Below are 22,739 nucleotides of genomic sequence, written 5' to 3'. Positions count from 1 at the left end.
GTAAAACATCTAATTAAGCTAAAACCAAGATTCTATATTAACACAGTACACAAAAAAACAAAGCCCAAAACTTCTACCATGGCAGAATGACAATATTTGCATTTCATTATTTGTAAGTAATAGTGATTTTCTGTGGACATGGTTTAAGTGATCCAATCTTTCCCTTCAATTAAAAGTTGTTATCTTTTGTTAGATTGTGAAATAATAACTGAATTTTTATGGTTAAAAATTTAAATTTTGCTCTGTTTTTTATGAGGTTTATAACACTGAATCACATAATTTCTGACAAATGTCAACATCTTACCAATTGACTTAGATTTTGGCTCTTTTCCAGTGCACATGATCTAGCTTAGGTGTCACATTAGAGAAAATCAGTTTCTTCACTGAGTATCCAGCCAAGTACACTATGTTATTCCCAATTGCTAAATGTTGACTCTTTCTTATCTGTATATCAGATTACTGTTTAAAACAATGTCCTTGGGAATTATCAGCAAACTTTACTTTCTGTTATACGCTAATATTATCCATGGGAGCCAATTATTGAAAGTGTTATGAACAGATGGTGCACTAAAGAAAGAAGAAGTAGTGTTCAATAATGTAACATAATGGGCCAGTACACTACATAACAATGTTACAAATCTTAAACCTATTTGACACCTGAGGGATAAAATTTACTTATTATTAGAGTCTGAAATCTGTATTTGGGTGGGCAAACACTGCTTTTCATTAAAATGCATTCTTTCTGGAATCTTGCTGTAACAAACAATTATTTTCCTGGCTTTGGAGGACAGTTATAGATGTCCACATGTATACGCAGGTGCTCATGGATGAGAGGGTTCCTAAGTATTTTCCATTTCCTTCTTTTCTTCTGCAGTCCTTCAAGCCAAGAATTTATGATAAAACAGCTTTAAACCTTCTACCACTAAAAAATTAGTTTCAATAGCGGTTTTCTTTTCATTTTAAGTTACAAGTAGGAGTGGCTGAGCTGGTCTTCACAGCTCTCAGGACACAAATTATCACACTGAATTTTATTCCTGCTGAATGAAATTATCCCAAAAAAGTTACAACTAGCTGATGGGGAATATACCCACCCTTTCACTCTGATTAATTTAGGCATCCAATTTAAATGCATTTTAAAAGACTTCACCACTAGTTTGACATCTCTGAATGGCCTGTGAATATTATGTGGGACTCATCTGTCATTCACCCCACCCCTATTAGATTCTTAGTGTAGAATCCATCTCTTTCATTATGTTTTTCTTTAAGGTGCTAGTGACTTCCATACTGTAGTATTAGGAAGCTGAAGATTCCTATAATGTTGGATTTCTATTTCATAAACAGAAAGTATGGCATAAGGGTTTTAAAAGAGCAGTCTTCATAATGTCTTCAAGCCCATATTTAGGTACCTTTTGTATTTTCCAAAGGGCTGACTTTGAACCAATCACTTCAAAAGAGCTCAAAAGGAAGGGATGGACCTCCCAGAAGGGCTAGAAGAGCATTTCTTATATATTTATCCTATAGATTAAAAAGCAACTTTAAAGGACTCTTTAAATAGGATTTAGTATTTCCATTTTTCATCAAAATCTAGGAGATAAATTAATAAAAATATGACAGAAAATTGAAGGAATGTCAGTGTTACTAATCAACTGACATTTTAGACTAGGGTTTAAGTTGGGAGTGGTATGAATGACCATTTCATTTTGTCCAAATATATTGAGAATTGCTAAAAATGGCATCAGGCATCTTCTACCCAGTACTACAAAGTTTCTGTGGTGCAGGAATAGCAATGGTTTGGTTTCAAGTTAAATCTTAAATACAGAAAGCCTTTCTAAAACTCATGAACCTCTTAAATATATTGTGTTGCTGTCTATTATATAGTTACATGTCTAGTGCAGCATCAGTCTCTTCAGAATACATTTTATTTAAGAATATTAATATATATCATAATAATTATTAGTAATATAATATATTAATATTATTAATATATAGAAGCATGTATTAAGAATATTATGCAGCTGTTGGCAGCTGCATAACCATGAAGTGCTAAATGCTACAGAAGGATGTTTTTCATCTTATTGAGTAACACAGTTCTTTGAGAAACCACTGATATTCTTAGATATAAGAGCCAGGTATTGGTTATTAATTATGGCTAAACCTCAGAATTTTCAATTATGAATGAGAATCTTATGGGATTAGATATTTAACTGAACATCTCATTAAATCATTTATACTAAATACTTGAGAATCTTGTGAAATGTTATCACCTTCAACCTCTAGCTGGACTGGCCATATAATTTCCCTGTACTTTTCTGCTTTTTCCCACTATTGTTTTATAATCAGGTAAAAAATCCAACAGCTCTAATTCACCACCTACCATCCTCCAGCCAATGTGTTGGCAACTTGCAGTCTGCCTGTGGATGTCTCCCTGGTGTCTACCAAGATGCTTAGCTTCTGGGAAGTTTCATGGAGGAGTGTGCTTTCCAAAGGACCCACTCAATCTGCATGGACCCTACTCTTCATAGCACAGCAAAGCTAATCTCTGAAGTGGCTCCTGGAGACCTTTAAGATGAAAAGTTGATTTAATCCCCTGACTTCAGTCACTCTACGAGCTCAGGACCTCCAAATGGTATCAAGTGTTCATCTAAAGCAGGCTAAGAGTTGTAATTATGATCAGCTGGGGAAACAAAAGATTATTTTTTCCTCGAAAATCTAAGCATGATTGGCTGTGGGGTTTTTGTTTAACTGACAGTTTTCTCTAAATATTCATAAAAACATTTAAAAATGCACTAGTAGCACTGATACTAGCTCAGAGTATATAAACCAATCAGTCTTATGGCTTTGAAAGGAAGAGTTAACAATTTATTTATGAACTACTAATTTTTGATGAGATAGTATTGCATCTTCTAGCCCTGTTAACTTTGCAACAGGCAATTCTCATTTATTATTATGTAAGTTTTTATTGATTTTATGACATTGACTGTAACAAGAAAATTTCTGAAATTTTTTGTCTACGTCTTCCTACAAACAAAATGAGTGAAAAGAAGTAACTTCTACTGAGGCTTACTGCCTTACCCTTTACTGTTCCTCTTTATGTATTATATAAGTAAAGCTAATCTAACCTTGTTATTTTTCTCCAATGGGGTGCAATGTAAATATTTTCTTTTCATATGTCTTTCAAAAACATGTTCATTTTTATCCCAAAGAAACATTTTTTTACCTACAGCAGGAAAAATGTATTGTTTCTGACTCTGCTGCTGAAAAATGAGAAGAGGAAAGCCAGAGAGTTTCTCATGATGATCCTTTCCTTCATGGGACCTTAATGTCCCTTGGAACTGAATGCAATGAACAGGTAAAATTTCCACCACAGAAGATCCAATTGGGAAGCATATGCTTCACGACACTTCTGCAAATCAAAGTTAAGATTAGAGAGATGTAACAGTGGAGTCTACTGGGAGATGAGTTCAGATCTGAAAAGATGGGCAGTCTAACAGAGGGGTGCAGGGAAAGTGCTGAGAGTATAAGGAGATTTCTCAGATATACAACCATCATTGGACAAGTTTTATTGTAATATATAATAAACTCTTGATTTGAATTTTGGGATGGCAGTTTTTCAAAACTCTTTAAACAGAGAACAAAAGTATAAATGACAGAATGCTGTTTCTGCAAATAACTATTTTTTTCATAGAGAAGAAATGGCATACACTTTGCTTGTTTCATAAATGTACATCTATAGCTCCTTAAGGTGCAACAACCAGGAAAATTCTGGGAGTATGCCCATAAAGTAACAATAAGCAAAACCATAATCAGGACTTATAACCAAAGTTTGTTTCCCAGAACTTATTCACTGTAAAGAGGCTATTTTACTGAGACCATTTAGCTCTGCCTTTAAAGGGTCCTACATTATCTTAGCAGTAAAATATGTGTATTAAAAATTCCATTAGAATGAAAAATGACTAGATTAATTTTTATTTGTAAGAGTGAGAGAATGAAAGAGAATGGAAATTGAAAAGATAAAATTTTTGTTTGGATTTGAAAATTCTATTTCATTCATTTATACCTCACCTCCTGACCCATGTTCCTCATCTGCTCTGAAATGTCTTGTGTATTGCTATAATTTTGTTTATTGTAAGAGAAAGCTGCTCTTGTAAAACAGCTTATATTACATGTATAGCTTTTTAAGATAAAGTAACATATATTACATGTATAATTCGTAAGTGCTCTAGTCCTCACCAGCATTCATATGCATGTAGCAGTAAAATCCCTGGGGTATATCACTAATTCTCAACAAGAAAGGTGAGAAAACTAAGCGTACAGTATAAATTGCATGCAAAGACTGGAATTAATGTCAAATTTTAAGTTTCCTTGCCAACTCCATTTGGGTATTTAAGATTATTCTGAATGTATGATATACAGAAAGCAAAAAAACCTATGCATGCATGTATTTGCTTGCAATTCAAGTAATTATATATTGCATGGTAATCTTTTAATGCATTATCATTATTATTCACAGTCTTTTTTCAGGAAAAAAATATATCCAAGATAAGAAAACATTAAGAAATTATTGCTTTTCTCTGGGGAATAACTAAGTCCTTGTGTCTGAAAGAGAACCTCTGCATCCTTTTGCCTTGTTCTGCTGTACACCACTGGCTCATTACTGCCATCATACCAAAGTTTCCACGTCAACATTTTTAAGGTTGTTCTGAATGTTGCTGTTGCTGACTCCTTCCTTGTGCAAAGCAAGTAAAAGCAAAACTGCAGTGAAATCAGGAGAAACAGTCTGGACCTAAACCCCCTAAATATTAAAAGATCACTCAGGTATAGAATAATATTTATCTTAAAACTACTTCTCAAAGGAAGGTTATTCCACAGTGGGTTTTTTTGTTCTGATCAATTTTGGAATTGTAATTTCTGTAGACACAGATTTGTTTTCTGGGTGATGTTAATAGTAATACAGAGAAGAGATGTAATGTGTCACTGGAGGCAATAACTTCTCTCCCCTTATTTATGATTTTAACATTGTCTTGCAAACATTTCTATGCAGTTATTATGCACTATTTTCTTCTGTATTATTAATTTGTTATGTTTGCTACTTATTTGCCCACTCAGCAGGGTACAGATTGTGTGTGGGCATACATTCTTGAATTGCGGCTGCACAGCTTGCTTGTGGAGGATGCTAGCTATCCCAGGACAAGCTCATGGAGTCATAGGTACCTGAGAACTGGCATTGTGCAAATGAGCCGGTTATAGCCTCAGATCCGGGGAAGGTGTGGGATAGTGTCCTGCCAGTGCATCTGCCTCATTCTGCATTTAGTTTATTTTAGAGAAGTAACGGAAAGCTACACTATCCTGCTGGATGACAGGGCTCAAATTTTCTGGCTCTTTCTGGAAAACAGCTGTGTATTGAAGCACAGTATTCTTGTATCTGGAAAACCGTATGTGCACCATGTGCCTCATGCAGAATCAAGCCCACCATAGATTAGCCTTGTGAGAAGATAATGATTTTATTAAAAAAATGAATTCTGAATAAGTTTTGCTGAGGAAGCCTCTTAAGGTAGCTAGTGCAGAGTATATGGGAAATATTTTATGTTCATGATACGATGCTCTGATTTTTGTACTTTTGAGCATATTTATAATGGGAGAAACAAAACTGACATGTTACCTAAGTGGAGAGATGAGATTTCTGCACCTCGTTTTCTTAACTTTATTGAATGACCCTTTGGGATTGAAACCAGGTACCTGAGGGAAATGCCTTGATTAACATAACAGGAAGCTTCAAACACTACTCATTAACTTCTAACAATGAACCCCTGATGAAGCAAGCTCCAAGAACCCAGGTGATTAAAACCCGTTGAAGAGAGCAAGACAGTACTGCAGATAGATGCTCACTGAAACACTTGAGGGATTTTAGAAAGCAACGTGGGGAGTAGTTCTGCTCCCTGACAGATAAAGTCTTTGCTAAGACAGCACTCTGACTTGAAAACTTGCCTTGCTGCGTCTCACACTAGAGTGACAGGCTTGGTGTAATAGGGGATAGAAATCTAATCCCTACTAATGGATGATAGACCTCAAATCTTCTGACCTCCCAGGATAAAAATGAGAAGAAATCTTCAATATTTTTGAACAATTCTGGTCCCTTCACATAAGAAAAGAGATATTACAACATGAAAAGTTACATTAAGGGCAACAGAGATGATCAAAGCTATGACATAACTTCTGTATGAAGGATTATTAAATAGTCTGGCCTGGAAGAGAAAAGATGTAAAGTGGATATGGCTGAATGTCATGAGTGTCAGGGAAAAGGTAAATAGCGAAAGATTGTTTACTATTTTTTCTAATACAAGATGTGGGGGACATCAGGTAAGATAAGCATATGTCAAGTTCTAAACAAACAGGAGATACTTCTTCGGGTGTAGCTACCCATGGAATTCTCTGCCACAGGATGTTAGTCTTATTCCGAGTGTAAAAAACTGAGTGTCACATGCATGAAGGGAAAAATTCACTGACAGCTACACACGGGTAGTACCTTTCAATGCAGTGTCCCTGACTGCTATAGATTTGGCTTATATTTTAAGGAATGCCTTTGCAGTGCTCATTATAGATCTGCTATTGACTATGTCAGGTACACAAAATTGAGATATCTGTTTCTTTGGTCTGATATGATATGACTTAGGTTACTCCTGTAAATGCTTCTTGTTACAGAAAATTCTATAGCCTAACTGCAATTCCTACTGATTCCCACAATTCCCATTGAGGGTTATGTCTCTTTCGGAAACTGATTTCTCTGGTCATAGGGTTAAATAAGACATCTGTGACTTCAGAGTAATGAAGTAGCTAGAGAAGCTTGCCTTTACACAGATGCAATACCAGAAACAAGAGGGACTTCATGAAATGCTAGGGCATGAGGGGAAAAATCAAAGCAACCAACCAAACACTTCAGCATAGTCTATGATATTAAGCCAAAGTAAATAACATTGTGTAGGTACATAGATTTAAAGATGGGACTGTTTCAAGTACAGAGTATGTAATTGTGTGTGAAACCTGCTCACACCTTTCATGTGTCTGTACATATGAAGAATTAAATTAAACCTGCAAGGGGGTAAGAGGACAACTGTTCCTAGTCACCTTTCAGTGACATTGTCCTTAATGATTTATATGTACAGCATGTGTCACAACATGGAGATATGGTTTCAGATGGGTCTATATACCCACAGATTTTCAAAAGCTTATCTGAAAGGGAATGGAACTATATCTTCTGAAAATGTGTCTCATAATGTTCACCACAATATCTCTTTTTCAGAAACAACTAAAAGTAACATTTTTACTTTGATACACACTGTAGTGATATAAAATAGGCATCTTTCGTTTTCTGAAGTATCAGAAGCAATTTTGTGTAAGAATGTGGTATCTCTGTTTTTTAATATTAGGAAAACTATCAGTCTCTGTTTTAGATGACACATTTCTGAACCATGTCTCTATCTCTCCACTGATGAAAAGCCATTTTTACAGAAGAAATTGGTGACAGAATAGGACAAACTCTCCTTGTTTACTCTTTTAGTTGGTTGAAGTGTGATGTTGCACAGTAACATCTTTTGGCTGGTTAAGTTTCAATGTTTTTTTGGTTACTAGGGAAAAAATCTATTCATGTATTAGCCCTTTAGACCTCTTTGATGTTGCCTATGATTTCACTCTGCCAGTAATACATAAAAGCATTAAATAAGGAGGAGTGAGGGGGTAGAGAGAACTGTCATTATTTACATTTAACAGCTTTTCATGAAGAGTACCTGTTCAGTTACCATCTCAATCCTGAATCAGTAAATAATGTTTGTGGCTTTCTTCTAAAAAACAAACACTAGAAAGAGTGAAAATTTCAGTGATGGTCACATTTAGTTCACCAGACCAAAACAAAATAAGTTATATTGATTTCATGAACTGGGATCATATTAGACCCCTACATAAACAGCTTTGTCCTTTATGCTTTGAAGGTGGCATTATTCCTGAAACATTTCAAGCTATTATTACAGAATAATATGAGACAGTGACTAATGGCATGCATTTTGGTTGCAATTATGTCCAAACTCAAACAGAATAACACAAAACTACGGAAAAATCAGCATTACATCCATATGTACTCTTAATGTCATAATCGTGACAAATGAACATGAAGTTGGAACTTTAGGATACAGTTTAAAATAGCATTATTTTTAAAAAAAATATTGGTGGATCATAACCATGGCAGTTCTAAATTCTCATTTTTACTGGTAAATAGCCCTCCAAACAATGCTTTAATAAACCAGTTAATGACTTTGTTGGTCACACCTTGATTTCTACTTCATTTTCTGCATTCTGTGACAGTTACAGATACAATTAATAAGCAGTTAATCATCTGTCAGTAATGTATTTATTACCATTTTCAGATAATTGCATTTAGAGTGGTCCTGTCTAGAATGTGAAGCAGGTATTAATAATGCTATCCTTTACTTCAAGTAGCTAAGGTTACTCAGTGGCAGATGAATGTGTCTGCTGTTCTCTTGACATACATACAACGCTTTCAGCTTCTACACTATCCTGTCAGCTCTCACTCTTCTCACTTTAAATCAAGTCATTTTACCCTAAACCATTTGCAACTAACGGTAATTATTTTTATGGTATATCTGGCAAAGTTGCATGTTGATTCATTAATGAGCCTGAAATTCAGTTTATTATGTTGTTTTAAACTTCATCACAATTAACAGAGCACATGCTTCTAAAAGAGTGGTTCTCTGAATTTTTTTCACACATCTACTTATCTGTCCTTGACAGTACTGTGACAGTTTAAAGATGGTTAAATAACCCTACCAAGTTAAAATATATTGGTTTAAGTCCATCAGGATCTGGTACACAAAGCACACTGCTGGATAGGATCAAACAATTCCAATTATACTGAATTAAAACAGAAAATTGTCCATTACCTCTGTAACTTTTTCTAATTGGAATGAGAGATATCTACTGCTGATATTGCCAATTCTCCCATTATTTGTGTGCATCAGGGTATCATGAAATAAAAACCAATATGAAAAAACATGTAAAGCATGTTGTTCAAGAAAAGAAAGGATAACTGGTTGAACTCTACACACATAGAAAGCTATACACATCCATTCTGATGCATAGTTTATTGATTTCAAAATGGAGTTTTGGACTGAACAAAACTTTATTTAGTGGTTTAGTGAAAATTTTCAACTGCAAGAAAATTGGGTTGACATAAATTCTGAAGCGTAAACATTTAATTTCATAGGTTTTTAAAAGAAACATATCCAGAGTTTCTAGGTATAGCAACACTGGATAGTACACTGCAGTAGCATACCACAGTTAGCTCTTACAGTGGAAGCTATACCCACACAGATCAATTTGCTTTGCAGGGTATATAGACCTTGAAGAAGGAACGTTGCACTGATATGGTTGTTGTTTTTTTTTCTGGAAACTTGTTTAGATACATCACTGGTACAGACTTGTTCTCTGTTCAAAAAACACCTTTTGGTTGGAAATTTTCCTTCATAATTAAAAAGGGTAAAAATCAACCTACAATTAGCAATTTTATCTCCTCCAAATTTTCTTCTCATATGTTCAATTCAGAAAAAAAGGAGAAAATAAATCTATATCAACCTAAAGTTATATATCTTTCCTGTTGTTTTGTTTTGTCACTGAAATGGTAGGGAAAAAAGAACAAACCGGCAATGTAAGTAGTAGTCACTCAGCACTAATACAAATATTCTTCAGGGTAACCCATCTTTGTGCTTTAAGTAGCTTTCAGTCTAGAGGTAAAGCAGGGAGATTTGACATTCAGACAAGTATTAGAAGGGCGTTCAGTTCAAAGGGTGTAGTTTGAGAACTGGCTGTTGAAGATGGCCTAATTCGCACACAAGGTAGGTGTTCCTGGTGGCAGAAGCAGACGAGATGCAGGCTGGAACCTAAATTTCATCACAGGACCTTGAAGCAAGGACAAGAAATTGTGAGACGATTTGCAGAAGAGCCAGTGGAGGGTTTCAAGAAGGGAGTAACCACAGCCTGTCTAATGGCCAGCTAATCTAATTTTAAATGGGCTAGAAAGAACAGCAGTGCTAATCCCAAATACTTCACAGACCTAAGCTGTGTTCATATTTGCTGGATAAACCCTGTATGTCATAACCATTTCCTGAAGCTTCTTTTATTATTCCCTGAATCTTTTCCTAGCTATTCTCTTTGCACAAAGGGGCTATTCCTTGCATGGTTAAAGTCTGACAGTAATGCACTGGAACACATCAGCATGAAATATGGGGTTTGATTTTTATACATTCTTGATCATATTTTTAAAGTATAGATACTGAAACTACTTTAGGGCATGACTGGAGAGCCCTGTTAAAATGTCCCTGCTGGCCGTATTGTGTTGATGAGCTTGACAGTGAAACCGGTTTTGCTGATATAATAGTATCTTTGCTGGGCTGTAAACAATGGCTTTAATCAAGATACTAAATGTTTTACAGACAAAATGTTCTTTCAGGGTTTCCTGGTTTTATGGAGTCAGAGACAGAGTTTTGCTTTTGCTCCCATTGTATAATTCTACCCACCCTCAATGTCTTCTTATCCTCATAAATCTTAACATCTAAAGGCAATTGCTTAAACTATTTTTAATGCACTGACAGCTGTTAATATTATAGATTACTGTGTGTTGTAAGTAATGTCTTTGCTATGTCTTGTTGAAAAGGAAAGACAAGATGCGTTAAGAAATTCCTCTTGGGAACACATTTCATTCTGTTTCTGAAGCATGCACATGAGAAACTCCGGTGCACCCCTTTGTATTCAAAACCCTCCCACCTTCTAAAAGGACAAGCAGCAGCATATCCACGCTTGGGAATTCATGATTACTAAACAGTGAACCCACATCTCCACAACGAAAGTATGTAATTTGTGACCATGAATGCACACTTGGCAAGCACAAATGGCTCACCACACATGTGTGGTTGGCCTCAGCTCACAGCCAAGCTCCTGTACTTCAGTACACTCACCCCTGCCCCCTCCAGCGGAGGGGCGAGGAGGGGGGCGGGGGAGGGGGGGGTGAGGCGGGAGAAAACAGTGGAAGAGAGAAAGAGTGAAGACTAGTGGCTTGAAGGCGATATTCTAATTGTAAGTTCTCAGCAGTGATGATTTGTGAACAGGGAACTGATGATCTGGCATGGTTGGCAAGGAGGCTCAGCTGCAAGAAGGGCTTAAACTGGATGGGAGCAGGAATGCCAGAGATAGAACAGACTCCTTGCAAGGGCGTGAAGTTTCTCTTCAGCACTGTCTTGCAGACCATCCTGGAATGGGAGCAGTCAGAGGCCCAAGCTCAGAGGCCACCTTAGGGCAGCAGCTGGGCTGAGGCACCCCATGCAACCGCTGTTGGGATTGGTGCCGTGCAGGTGCATATAAGGAATCTGCTTGTGACATGTCTTTGCAGACTCCACGTAGAACTGTGCATTGCAGAAGGACTCTGCCCAATTCATTGTTCATTAATTTTTTCTTTAATACATGTGTTTAATTCATTTCAAATGGGTACCATCAAAATTCCCCAACAGGATCAAAAAAATGACGGGGAGGTCACTTACCAATTACAGTGTCAACAAAACAGACTTGGCTTTGAGGAATTTATCATCAATTAATATAAATATTTGAGTACTTATTAAGATATTGGGACACAACCGTAAGCAAGAAAAGAAGCAAGCATTCACACACATAGGGGAAACGCTTTTCCTCCCCCTTTCAGTTGGTGTCAGTTTCCTCAACTTCACTCTCAGGCTCAACTTTACTCCTCCACTGCAGATGCTGTTCCTCCTCCCTGCTTCGTTATTGCCACAAGTTACACTTAGTCCCTTCAGTGAGGCAATGAGCAGCATGGGGTTGTGGTCTGTCTCTGCTGACTTTTCATTATCACCCTTTTCCTATGATTCACTGTGGGTCCTCCATGGGTCACTGTCCCTTCAGGTGTGTGCTACGGAGCACCAACTACTCTAACCTTGGTGTCCCCTCTGCTGTTTCTCACTGTTTTCTTCCCTGCCTTTCTCTTTCCTTTGAATTGTCTATCCTTTCTTAAACACACTTCCCCAGAGGGACCACCATCTTGGCTGAGGGGCTGCAGTGGGTCCACAGGAGACAGCTGGAACTGGCTGTGTCCAGCATGGAACAGCCCCAACCTCTCCTCATGGAGACCACCCCTGCAGCCCCTGCCAGCACATGGGCACCGACACCCAATACAATTTGCACACAAATTTGTAACTGTATGTTAATTTTAGGTCTGTGCATTGCCAGGGATCTTTGACAACAGGGCCATGGGAGTAAACATTCTAGTCAGAGAAACTCAGTTTGTTGTTGCTGCTTAAATGAAAGTTTTAAGTATAATATAATTAATTACTTGAACCATTTTGGGAAGGATTTGGGTATTCAAAGTATGGCTTCAATACTTAACAGTGAGAAAAGCAGAATAGTCAACAGCTATTTTATTAAATTTATTTTATTTTGAATAATATGACCTTTTTTTTAACTTTGTAATATCCTACAACATACAAAAGAAGTAGTGAAATGAAAAGTAATTTAATACAAATACTAAACAATTCATTTACAAAATGTAGAAATGGAGCATATGTTTTTCTTCTGGAAGACAGTTCTTCATGTTTGAAGTGTTTTGATAGATTATGACTCTGTAAGGAGTTTTCTTAAGGAACTCCTCTTACACATCTCCCCTTGAAATGCAGCCTATTCCCAGTGACATGTAGAAATCATATCTGTAGCCTCATCAGCTCACTTTTGTGCTCATAAGGGGAGGTTCTGAACACAAAATTTCTACCTGCACAGCATTCCTGCAGCCTAGATTTGGGTAAATTTTGTGTAAGGATACTTTCTCTACCACTCAGATGAGTCAAAAGAGAGGAAAGAAACCAGGATGTGCATGCCAGAATATCTATAACCTGCTAAACCTGTAAAAGAACCCCAAACTCACTGTGGCCTTCAGGCAGTTCTGCTTATTGGGTTAATGTATTATAGAAGCAGGTATAGCCCTTAATAACTTTTTCACTGATACTTTCCATGACAGAAATATTTTTACTGCAGTGCATCCAGGGTTAGCAAGAGTCCTTAAATATTTTAAAGAATCAGAATAATTTAGGTTGCAGAAGACTTTTAAGATTATCAAGTCCAACTGCAGACCTAACACGCCATTCTCCAGCAGGCATAAAGGTTTGTCTGTCACACTTCAGAGTGACCAGGAAGAGCTACATAGGGAAATGGTATGAAACACAAGTATAGGGCAAGCAGTCTTTTTGTGATTCTGAGGTTTGGTGCACAAATCTGCTCAGGTGGGGGTGATTTCTGAACTCAAAAGCTGTTGTTTCTCAGTTGGGAATTGGTTTTGACACACCACCAGTGTTACCCAACTGCCCATCCATTCCTGTGTGTGGTATTCCAGTATCTCACCTCTTAAGTATATGTATTTAGCAGCACTTCTAAGACAGATAAAAGAAGATGGCTAATTCTTCCCTCACCAAAATACTCTCTGACTTGAAGGAAGATGTGTGAAGCACGGCAAAATAGTTATACCCCTATGCCTATCTCCATGTATAGCTCTATCCAACAACAGTGAGCATGCATTATTTCTGTGGCCTTCCCACCCCCAATTACTGAGGGAAAAAGTGTCTTATAGCACTGGACATAAAACTCATATGTCTGAAAAGGTGGAAGGGGACCTCAGTCATATGCAAGTCATCCCTCACAGACTCTGTCAGCTACAGTCTGTCTGCCTGTACTCATTCTGATTATAAAACAAAGTAACCCTAGTGTGGTCTCCTTTTTATCTCAACTGCACATTCTGGGGAGAGTGTCCTGTGAGCTGTGAATTCGTGGAAAGAAGCAGCTCATATTCGTGCCCGCTGTGCAGCCTGCATGCAGGAGCACAAACAGGTTGTACATACACATTTACTAACGTCCACCCTACCAATAGGATGGAATAATTTCTAGGTGCTCTATCAGTGTTTGCAACTGTGGATTATTTAATGTTATAGACACGTAGTAGATGGAATTGCCTTTTTTTTTTTAATTAAGGGAAGTAAAACTGAGATTTTTCATCAGACATAACAGTTGCTTATCAGTCATAATATTTTGCATACTTTTTTTTAGAAGACACTAAAGCAAAAAAAAAAAAAAAAAAAAAAAAAGCAACCCCAAACCCCAAACCCACCATATACTGCTTTGTATGGTGGGAAGGATGAATGTCACACTGGGATCTGAATTCCAAAACAAAGCTTTTATGCACGTAGAATGCAAACTTAGACTGTTTTTACTGGTAAATGTATTTCTATTCAAAATGAAAAATGTAGGCATATTTAAAGTTCAATATTATGGAATCATATTTTTAGCAAACCCAAAGAGGTTAGTTTACTTATTTCCATATAGAATTTATGCAGGCTATTTTCAAACCAAGATTAGACACAGTTTACCTTTTGCTGACAGTCACTGTTTCCCCATGAGCTAGAATAGACAGGAATGCCATTCCTATGCTAATTGGACAAGAAGATTCATTGTCACAGCAGTATATCATGGAATGTTTGTATTTTATATTTCACCATACACTCTTCCCCAGTTTCTAAAAGGTGCATCCAATTATGCTCATAAATGCATCCATTAGTCCTGATACCATATGCATCTGCCACATACTAGGGAAAAGATACAATAATATGAAAAAAATGAAAACTGTTAATGTAGTTCTGTCAGTGCGTCAAAAAGATTGATGATGCATTTCTTTAGTTTGCAAATGCTTTATGTATTTATCAATAGGAATCAGTAAGGTGCCCAGAAAATGACTCTTACGTGGCAGCCTTTTTTTTTTTTTCTTCCTGTCCTTTTTTTTTTTACTTTTTTTCTTTTTAATAGCAAATGTAAACTCAGAGAGTGGTAGTCCAAAATAATCAGACTAGACCAATTATTAGGACAGTGATGAAGGTGCTAAAATACTCATACCAAGCCAAAGAGAATCTAATGAAATGTTGACAACTTGTAACAACCAGCATATATAGCAAACAAACCAAATCTAAAAGAAGAGAGGAAGCTGCATTACTGTGTCACAAAGATATTTTGCTGATTTGATCTATAGTATATCTGGCCACATGCATAATAAATACCTTCACAAGAACAAAGTAGAACAGTGCTATTGGAGCTATGCCCATGTATCTGTTAAAGATACAAATTCAGCTTTTAACCTTATGATAGTTCTACTTTTTCTCCATACAGAAAAGTCCAAGATCTCTTTTCTGAAGTTCAATATAAAATCTAACCAACAAGAGGATGCATGGGAGAAAAACCAGCAATCCGATCTTATCAGATGGCTTTTATTTTTGGTTGCTCTTTTCTTCTACCATACAAGCTTTAGAATATCCCCCAAAAAATTAAAATAATGTAAATCTGGTAACTTGAGTCAGAGGGCTCAGAACTGAGGAGACAACTCCATAAACTAAAGAAAGCTAAGCTCTCAAAAAGGCAATCCCAGTGTCATTAATTCACTTTTATAGTTAGGGTATATACACTGATCAAATACAGATGTAACAGATTAAGGGATATCTGTAACTCCCCACCCATCGTCAGCTGTGTCGATTTGCCCTTTTCTTGAATGAAGTCCTTTTAGACTTGCAACTTGGGGTGGCTAGTACAATTGAGTGACCCAAAGAAGGACTTAAGCTGTGCATGGCCAGCATGTCTCTGACACGAGATGTTATAATGCCAATTAACTGGAAAAGAAAAAAAAAAGTTCCACTTTTTCTTGCCAGCTTTCTGTATCACTGACTCAGGTTTGGTTTTCAGAGGACATTGGTTCATGAAAGCACCAATCTTGATGAGTGCTATAAAAGCAGGGCAGAACTAGAAGTCATTCATTTCTATTGATGCAGGATTCTTGCCCTTGCTAACAACTTTACAAAGATATTGAGATGAGCAGTAGACAACATTTTGCAGAGATCTGTAAGAGTAAGCTTTGAATTCGGATAAGGCAGAAGACAGACCGTGTTTTCAGGTAGGTTTCTGACACCCCATTAGTACTTCGGAAGAGCAGAACGGGGTGGTATTATCATGTTTGGCCTGTGTGTTGGTGTTTTTTTTTTTTTTTTTTTTTTTGTTGTTGTTGTTGTTGTTTTGGGTTTTTTAATCCTTGCTCTGATTAAAAAAAACAAACAAAACAAAAACAAAACTTGACATTTTATCAAAAATTAAAACTGAGTATTTTACTGGAATGTGGGAATGTGTATTTTAAAATTTTGAATTTTATGCAGAAAAAGAAAAGACAAGAGTGTTTCATTGTTCCTCTTCCCATTTCAATCCACTTTATAGAAGATCTGATATTGAACAGAGACAGGCAGTCTGAAAGATAAGCTAGACCACATTCACCACTCAGTTTCCAAGTTTCCCAGTTAGATGTCTAAAAAATCTGATACATTTCATGAACAATAAGATACCTTCTGAGATCAAGTTCTCATCTTCTCTTTGAAAAATAGTTCTTCATTTCGATGTTATAGTTTTCAAAAGGGAAGCTTGTTGTTTTGTCAGATGGGCACACCCTTGTATATGTATGTTCAAATGCAAACAAATTAATAAATCATGGGGTTGTAAAATGAGTTATATGAGGCTTAGCAACACACACAACATAGTGAGGAGGAAACTTAAGATGTTTGCTGGTGGGTACCAGAAGATGTAGCTTCTTTCTTGTTAGCTTTCTGATTACTTAGGAGGAAAATAAAAAGGTAGAAGAAAAGTGTATTTCTAATTAAGTTGTTGCATTTTCCAGAGTTACATGTAAAGCAGAGTATTTTTAAAACAGAAAATCCCTAATCCAAGGCCTGAGTTGTAATTACAGTCACAATCAATGCTAGCTAATTCTGCCACAGAGGATAAATAACAGCCTGGGCTTCTATGAGTATTTCAAGGACTCATTTGCCTGAGAAGTCTTTACCTCTGGAGTCAGAAACTGGAAGAGGAGGTTGGGAACAACCGAGAAAGCATCTGTATCTTAGACTGTACACCAAGACATGTCCTTCCCAGATGACATTTCAAACAGGAACCTTCTCACTAACTTGTTTTTCCTCCCACTAATGTCTGGTGGCACCTGGTTCTCTGTTGACCTATAATCACATAGTATTTTACTCTGGTTTCACACAAATGTTATTGACCACATAAGCTTGCGGTATTTCATGGAAACAGCATTCTGATGCTCCACAGCTTCCTGTTTCTTGAGAATTCAAAGCCGCCCATGGAAATAAACATGTAACATAAGAATTCATTTGTCTGTAGGAGAAAAAGGTAATATTTCCCTGTTCTGTTAGAATAACCAATAAGTATGTTTTCCAGTTGGTATGATGTGTCTTATTTATTTTTTTGATTGCCTTCTTCCTATATTTTCATATCAACTCCAAACTCTTATATTTGCCTCTACCTTTTTTCTCTAAAGACTGTAATAATTTCCTGACCAAGTGGCCATATTAAATTCATATGCCTTTCCAAATAATACTATAACCTGCTATCAGATACATTATGGGTCACTCAAGGTGAGTCAGCAAATAGAATTTGCCATGAAGCTGTTTACATATGGATGTATACAAATGACAAATACAGAACACAATGTCAAAAAGCAAGAAAATGCAATCAAGAATTTATATAGTGGCATTACTATCCAACTGGAAAAAAGCCTCTGTAAAACAATGAAGTCACCCTGGATCTGTCAGTTAAAACCAAATGCCAGTATAAGTGATTACCACTAATATTACACATAGAAAAGTAGCATCTATACAAGCAATAATTTTTTTTAGAGTAGCTATTTGTTAGTATTGAAAAGAACAATATTTCCTTCTTGCTTTGCCTTTCTCCTTGAATGCGCTTTCTTTTTATGAAGGGGCACAATGTGAATTGGAATAGATACAAGCACTGGCTTTGAATTCAATTATTTCCTGATTTTCCATTTAGGGCATGACTTGTAATACCATATCGTGCATGCCTACAAGTTTAGGTTTGTAACCAGAGCAGCTGTGAGATCTACTTCAGGTCCCCAGCTCTTTTTGATCATTTTATTTATGCACTTTATGTTACTGAGTTTCCCACTGTGGCACTACCTGCATCCCAATGTTTTGCTACCATGAAAACACAGAATAAACAAACAAAAAGCTTATGGTTCAACTAACTCCAATTTAAAAAAAAAAAAAAATCTAGGGTTAAATTATAGGAAGTATATCAATGTAGAAGAGACAGAGATGAAAGCAAAATAAAGTTTTCTGCAGCTAAGTCACTTGTGCTTCTGCTTTCCCTGTGTCCTTATTGCTGTGCGCATACATACGTATGCACGCAGCCAAGCCATGGTGTTGGGAGTTCAGCAATACTCACTCCAAAAGCATGCAATGTGGGCAGAGCAGCGCTTTCTCCAAGGACAGAGCTGCAGAGGGAGGGGTAGGACTGTGACCAAGATGCATGGTTAATCAAAGAGGTGCTGCCTGTTCAGGACTGTTGCTATGAGTGTGTTTCCACTGCACAAGGCAGCGTGGCGGTGAGACTTCTAATACCTCAAATTCACCTGCAGCAGTTTGGAACTTAAAATGGTCCAATTTGTCTTGCTTTTAATAACAAGAGAAAATTTTCCAGCTGAGAACCAGAAAGGAGTTTGAAGAACAGCACCATTCTTCTCACCAACTGTTTAGGGAATATTCCAGGGTCAGCTCCTGTGGTAACAATTACTTGGCATATACTAGACTGACTGCAAGCAAAATCAGTAGCTGTGGTAGCTTAATGTCACTTGGAATATAGAATCTTCCACGATGAAGGTCAGATAAAAGAAACCCTTGAACACCTTCAACAAAAAGCAAGAAAACAAAGTACCAATGTGACACTAATCAGCTTTCAAGGAGACACTTGAAAGAATTCATAATACCCTACAAATATTTTAATGGAATTTTAGAGAGAAACTAAGTCTCTTATTTTGAATTCAGGCAAGACTGATTTTTTTCTGAACTCACATTCCATTATTTTCTTTAGAAAACTTAATATAAATATTTCTCTTTTAAAAGAGAGTAAAGATTATTTGAGGAGTGTAGTGAATTACAGGTCCTGTGTAAGTTAAACAGTGAAGCCTGCCACACACTGAAAAGGTCTTTTGAATAATTAGATCCTTTCAAACCATTTACTAGTTTTGTCTAAATAAATATTCCCAGTAGTAAATAACACTGATCTACAGCACATCTGCAACACCCTGTTATGCTTCTTTTCTCACAGGCTCTCTGCTTGTGCTCAGGTGGATGCTGCCAGTGTACTGTGTACAAACAGTTGGTGAGAACAAAATTTATATCAATACACTTACCTGACCTCTTGATCTAAACTGACTGGACTGTGGTGTTTTGAGGTTAAAGGTGTTTGAATTAATGGCCTGTGCAGCAGAGTTCAGGAACTTCACCAATTTAAATCTTCAGAAACATTCCACCAACGTTTTACAACCATAAATCAAACTAGTTCAAACTTAATAGTATTGACAGGTTTTTTCAAGTATATCTGAAGGAAACTAAACTCCCATATCCCTTTGGCACTCAGCTGTGCCTCTGTTTCCTAAAATCCTGGCTATATTATTCTGCCCATGACTCTAATTTATGTGGCTTAAAATTCATGAATTTGCAGGAACTTAATGGATTTCAAGTGCAGAAGGATACAACCGCATCTGCTGGGAACTTCATGATTTGTGCCACAGAACTTCATCCATTTATTCCTGTCTAAGCAAATTTCTCATATTTAACTAAAGTATGGCTATATATCATGTGTTAGAAGATATCAGATGATGTAAGCTCTGCACTTTTCCTAGACAGTGTATTTACGTAGTGTATTACATTGCTTTATCACTGTTTAAAAACAAAAAGTGTTTCATATAGATTTAAAGTAGACTAGCTTTTACTTCCAGAGGCTTCCAGCAATGACCTTCTCTATGAGATGAATGACTTCCATTTTAGTTTTTATCCCTATGAAGAACATACACAATGTATATATACAGTGTGAGTAGTGTTCTTCCTTTTGATAAAAAAAAGTGTATTAATCTTGACAATGTCACATATAAACACCTCCATAGTGAGAAATGCTTCTCTATTAAAATCCAGTAATTGACTATGAAGCCTCTTGCCCCTCACTATGCAAATGAAAAGGAATTCAACCTGTAAGAAACAGGGATTTTGTAAAAAGACATAAATGCAATGAATTATAAGAGCTAATAAATATTATGATTCACCTTTAACCTAAAAGAAAACATCTGGCTTGTGTCTTCTGGGCTAATAAATATTGTCCAGCTAGTCTGCAATGCCTGTAGGTAACATACCAACATTGTTATGACACTAGGTGTTTTAATACTTGTATGATTTACTTACAGAAGCATGACAACCATGGTAATGTTGTCAGTGCTGTTGTGACGTGTACTTATCAGGGCTTAGGTTACCTCCAAAATAAAGGAAGGTACATGACCAGGTATGACTTTTGTATGAATATATGAATAGATTATTTAAAAGACAAAATCGTTGAGGGGTGTTTCTCTGGAGCTTTTTTCTCTAAGACAAGATCTATGATATCTGTCACTTATCACATTGCTGCCAAACCATGAACATGTGAAAAGAAATTAATGTTAGGTTTTGTTCTAATGAAGGAACTTCTTCAGATTTTAGCAGTATGCGACAGTTAATTCACATCTTGTCTAGTTTATGCTGTTCAAATGTTCAACACCCCAGGAATAACTTTAAATAACAAGTGACTACTCATAAGGAAAAGCTTAAAAAAGGAATAGGTGTATAACTGGCCATGGCACCACCTGGCAGTCAACAAGGATTTCATTAGCCTGATTTATCTCAGCCTCCCACAGGCAGCTCATGTTGAATTGTTTTAATTCTCCTATGAACTCTAACTTTTTTTCTAGTGGCAGAATGCTAGAGATACAGACTTTAGTTCAGAGTCTCTGTGACCTTGTTTCTTTGACTACATTAGGACTCATTTAATGGCAGGGTCTGATGTAGTCAACAGTTTCAATTGCTTGGAATGAACACCTAGCCACCATTATTTGATACTCTACAAATCCATATGCCATTTGAAAATCAGTGATTTTATATTTATTTCCAGACCACTGAGAAGAATATTGAACAAGGTCAAGTCTAATACTAATGACTGCAAAACAGTTCTAGCAACATCCATGTTCAGAGATGGTTCCCCTTAGACAACTGCTTTGAGAACAGTTAGTTAGGCAGTGCTTAATCTATTTAACATGAGCTTTATTGATGTTATGGAAAGTTCATTTTTACATTGGAAAATCCATGATAAAAAGTCAAACCCCTTGCAGAAGTCTTAAGTATCTTACATCCATGCATCAGGCAGGAAAACATCAGCAAACTTATAAGACTTCAATGCTTTGGAAAACAGAATACCCCAGAATTATCACTTTTCAGCAAAAGACAGAACCCCTACATAGTACCAAAATTTTGGAAATAAGCATTCACAGCCAGTACAGGTTTAGTTGAACCCAGTTTTCAGATTTATTTGTGACAGAATTCTGTAAGGGATCATTGTGATTCAATTGTAATTTCTTTCTTTTAGTTTTATAAAGCTTCTCAGGCTGAAAAAAAGGGTCTGCCAGTGAAATATCATCATAGCCTTTCCCCGGTTGCATGTGTTAGTTATGTGTGAAAATAAAAGGATGAAAACATGAAATCAAGACTTTAGAAATGAACGTGTGAAACCTAAGTCTGCAAATTGTTGGAGGTTTTACTAGGAAAATCTGACCTTGCCAGTGAAGTCAGCTTTTTAAATCTATCTTGTTAGGATTTTTTGGGTTAGGTTTTTTTTTGCCTCTTTTTTTTTTTTTTTTTTTTTTGCCAGTGGTGGGAGTCAACCAGCATTAAAGACTTATCTAGGATTGTTGTTCACTTTCTCTAGCCTTTGCGGTGTGGCAATTAGGTACCTCGTTAATCTCTCAGGTACCAGCTAAAAAGAAATCCTGAAATGAATCATCTTCTGAATCTTTCTTTTTAACTTACAAGATGCATGTAGGTGGTTAAAGTCCGGGGAGGTGACTCCTATCTCCCAGTATTTGTTATTACAAGGTCTCCTTAAAGTGCTCCAGAGAGCTTCTTAAAAGCAGATTTGTGTTTTATTGTTTCATATTATGCTACAATGCATAGTATCAAGAATAACTGTCAGGCATAAACCAGGTGACAAGTTGGAGTAAATAGTGAACCTGAGATGTCACATGCATCCTAAGAAAGAACTTACCCAATTTAGTTAAAACATCATTCCTGTCCATTCAGACCTCAAGATACAGAAGTAGAGTTAAAATTCAGTACTTAAGCCAAAAAATGTACAGATTTAAATATAAAATAAGAAAGGAAGAGGGGAGAGAGTTTCTTAAATGAACATTTTTCATCTGCAATGAATAGCAGCCTTGCCACTGAATGTTACCAGATTTTATCGAGGTAAAACACGTGCATTTGCTGCTAGGTAGCATGATAGTGATTTTTATTTCCAGAAAGACTGAAGATCAAAGAGAGCCAGGCTGGGGATAGTGAGCCTGGGTGGTGGAACTGTCAATTGAAAGGCATTTTCTGTTCTTATCTATTACCACAGAAATTCTGAGACTATCTTGGAATTACAGCTTCTGGAAAAGAAAAACGGAAAGTTGATGCATTCCTGCATCACTGCTTTTCCACCCCGAGTCTGTT

At 36.6% G+C, this 22,739-nt stretch overlaps 1 long non-coding RNA gene across 1 annotated transcript in view; it reads left to right on the top strand.

The window, feature by feature from the left end:
* The window catches only part of LOC308061687, a 61,931-nt gene extending 47,723 nt beyond the window's left edge, over nt 1–14,208 (top strand). The window contains exon 2 of the long non-coding RNA XR_013927322.1: nt 2,341–14,208. This is a non-coding gene — a long non-coding RNA (uncharacterized lncRNA). The remainder of the gene's footprint in view (nt 1–2,340) is intronic.
* Nucleotides 14,209–22,739: the final 8,531 nt, after the last annotated feature.

This window comes from Falco punctatus (assembly GCF_963210335.1).
Source record: "Falco punctatus genome assembly, chromosome: 3".
Taxonomy (NCBI): Eukaryota; Metazoa; Chordata; class Aves; order Falconiformes; family Falconidae; genus Falco; species Falco punctatus.
The sequence above is the reverse complement of the archived record's forward strand: the minus strand, read 5'-3'. Positions and strand labels throughout refer to the sequence as shown.